Below are 3,426 nucleotides of genomic sequence, written 5' to 3'. Positions count from 1 at the left end.
TGTTCATGACAGCGCTTGAGGGGCCTCACAATTTTGTTACTGTGCATTTTGGGTGGTAGCATATTTGAGAGAGAATTCTTTATTTGGCCTTTCTTAAAATCCCCTTCCCTTTTTGTCCCATTCTTAAAATCCCCTTCCCTTTTTGGCCCAAAACAATTTGTTCTTCCCATTTTGACACTCAAAACTTTATTTTGTTCCCTCGGTGACATTTCAGTCTATTTTTGTCACTTACGGTGTTCAGTGTGAGGTAAATAGACCATTTTGCCTCTAGTACACTATGTGACTGTCCTGAACTTCAATTTTTTGGCGGGCCCTTTTTTTTCTTAGCTAAATAGATCTGTGCGTACAAAAGCAGTAGAAACATGTGCAGTACTTGTATGATGGGTGTCGGTCCAAATGTTTTGAAGCATCGATAGTAATCCAGGTTTATCATGCGTATTCATATACGATAACAATACAATGGAGAAATATTCAATTGTGATGGGAGCGAGACACAATGGTGCTCAATATAGGCATGAAACTGCTCCCACCGTTTTGAAATATATGGCGTTGAAGAGAACATTTCGAGGCCCTGTTTTGAAATGAAGGAATTTACAACGCTACCCCTGTTTTGAATCGCTATCCCCATCGTCGTCTTCCCCCTTTGCTCCTAGGATTTCAAATCGCTTCTCCTCGGCACTCCCAGGCGTCCATCCTCCGTCGCTCCCAGGCCCCAGGCGAATCCATCATCTAGGTCCAAGGCGCTCATCCTTCGCGCATCCATCATCCATGCGCTCCCAGGTCCCTGCTTCTCCTCGTCGCTCATCACAAGCACCAGCCCCGGGGCGCAGCAGTTTGATCCACGACCATCTCCTGGGTGTGGTCCCTTTGGGCATGATCTGCTCCTGGAGTACTCCATGGCTGTTGCTCCTTCTCCTGCAAATCAATTGATCACTTGAGTAATTGAGAAGACCAGAAGCAGTAATCGAGTAGCAGCAGCAGTAGCATCAATTTGACTCAAACTGTTTCATAGCAGCAGCAATTTGACATACTCCATCAGCAGTAATTGAGTACATTAGTAGAAACAATAATTGAGTACATCAGCAGAAACAGTAATGCAGTAGTAGCAGCATACAACAACAACAGTTTGACATAGCAGCAACAGTTCATCAACGACAGTTTTACATAACAAACAGTTCAGAGAAGAGAATGAATGTTTGAGTTAACTGAAAAGGTTGCAGTTAATTTTAGTTAAAGGAAAATGTGTATGGAAGAGGGTGTGTACTAAAGACAGCACACACACACACACACACACACACACACACACAGAGAGAGAGAGAGAGAGAGAGTTTAAATGAAGCAGGATGAGAAGAGAAGAGAAATTTTAATTATTGCTAGTGCTCAACAGCTACTCCAACAAAGAAATGAAGATAAGAGAAGCTCTAGAGGAGAAGAGAAGAGAAACTTTACTGAAATTCTTTGTACTCCTCAACAACTACTGCTAGAGTACTCCATAGCTCCAGGAAAGAGAGTACTCCATATATTAGGCCAAAATTCTTTGTACTCCCAACATATTACTCCAGCATACTGTACTCCCAAAATTTTTGTACCTCGACTACTGTATTCAGAGAAGAGAAGAGCTAGCTCAACTACATAAATTACTGGAATACTCCCCTTGTAAGCAGAGAAAAGAAGAGAAGATATACTGCTACTGTTAATGGAGTACTCCTCTAGAGCTGCACTGCTACTGTTAAGAAGAGAAGAGAAGAGAAGAGAAGAGAAGAGAAGAGAAGAGAAAGAGAAGAGAAGCTGCACTACATCAATTTTTGAATAACTACTACACAAGATCAGCTACTGCTCTGAAAAATCACTACATCAGATCAAACTTCTGCACCAAATCAAGCTACTGCACCAGATCACCTTTTCTGAATAACTACTCCATTAGCAGAAACAAGATAGTCCAAAATTAACAGTGCTCTGAATACTGTAATTAACCGTACACCTTCTCTGTTAGTACACCAGATCAGCTAATCCATTAACAGTAGCTTCATGTGCAAAATTAACACCTTCTCTGAATATTTATTGCAAGGAGTACTATACTTAACAAAACTATAGCAACGCTGTAATAATTACTGCAAGGAATACTGCACTTAAATCTTCAGATGGAGTATGTTGAAGAAACTCTCTTCCTCCACTAACCACTGTCTTTTTGGAGTACTCTAACTACTCCAAGATGATACCGTAAGTCTCCAAGAAGCTACTCCAAGATGCTCCGAGATACTGCAAGTACTGAGTCTATAGAAGAGAGGCCCTACCATGCGTGGAGTCTACAAAATAGTCATATTACTTTCTCTAATTCACTACGGTTTAGGAGCACTTTCAAATTTATCTCGACCACATGATCAATGTTAGCGAGTTGCATGAATGAGGCGAGTGGACTGCATTTAAAATTACATTTCTTTGCATCAACTTTTTTTTACCTTGCACCAACATTCTTTGAGTAATTTAAAGAACAAATGAACCTCACAAAACATAAAACAAAGTACGATGATGCTCATGGACACAATACATCCATCTTTTCTTTTGCACAGCCACACACACATACATACACACAAAATCAGCAGTAGCCAGTTCAAGAAAAAATAGTAGAACAGGAGCGTTGCATACTGCATGCACCCACACGCCGCACTTCCCATGCCCGTGGACCATGGTGCACTGCTTGACCATCTGCCGAACTGCATATGCCCATTCCAAATCAGCAACAATTTAGAACTTCTCGGAAACTGAACATGGGAAGTGCAAAACTTTTAAAACATGAAAATCAACCAACGCATAGTACAAGTGAACCACATCCAAAAAGAAAGTATACTCCTCGTGTTTTCCATAAACAGAAGTGAACCACCAAATTTTTGTAACAAACGAGAGCTAACAGTGGACTTCATGGTACACGCAAACTACATGAATGCAGTGCGGCTCGCTGTGGACTGCAAGGTTGCGACGTCGACTCCCCCTGATGAGAGAACCTTCTCTGTCCCTCCAGCAAACTGCATATGGCAGCATGGCCAACTATAGTGGGGGGCTACTTAACTACACGGGTGGTGCTGCCGCACTTCCTGCCGGAGAACTACATGCGGGGGCCTCTGCCCCTCAGCGAAATGAACGCGGGTGCTGCTGCGCGCCGGCAAACTGCACGTGAGGACCCATGTAGGTAGCCGTGGGAGCCCATCACAGGTCGCCGTCATGGCCAAAGAGGAGGGAGGGATGTGGATGCAACAGCTTGGTGACGATGGAGAAACACTGAGGGGAGCAGGTGAGATCGAGGGCAGAAAGGTCCAGGGAGTCACCGGGACTGTGCTGTGGGCCTACGGCGGCCGGATCCGTCACGTGGGCTGCACGGTGGGGCTGGATCCATTGCCTGGGTGGCGCGGGAGGCGCGCGGTGGGTGGG

The 3,426-nt window shown here is 44.1% G+C and overlaps 1 protein-coding gene and 1 long non-coding RNA gene across 2 annotated transcripts in view; one reads left to right on the top strand and one right to left on the bottom strand.

Annotated features, from left to right (window-relative positions):
* The window catches only part of LOC123127481 (eukaryotic translation initiation factor 4B3-like), a 12,351-nt gene that overhangs the window by 5,272 nt on the left and 3,653 nt on the right, over nt 1-3,426 (top strand). The gene's annotated exons all lie outside the window — the stretch shown is intronic.
* Nucleotides 412-3,067, bottom strand: LOC123127482 (uncharacterized). Its single transcript, XR_006462519.1, has 2 exons — nt 2,647-3,067; nt 412-915 (listed from the first exon to the last, which is right to left on the bottom strand). It is a non-coding gene; the product is annotated as an uncharacterized lncRNA (long non-coding RNA).

This window comes from Triticum aestivum, chromosome 6A (genome assembly GCF_018294505.1).
Source record: "Triticum aestivum cultivar Chinese Spring chromosome 6A, IWGSC CS RefSeq v2.1, whole genome shotgun sequence".
NCBI classification, from domain to species: domain Eukaryota; kingdom Viridiplantae; phylum Streptophyta; class Magnoliopsida; order Poales; family Poaceae; genus Triticum; species Triticum aestivum.
The sequence above is the reverse complement of the archived record's forward strand: the minus strand, read 5'-3'. Positions and strand labels throughout refer to the sequence as shown.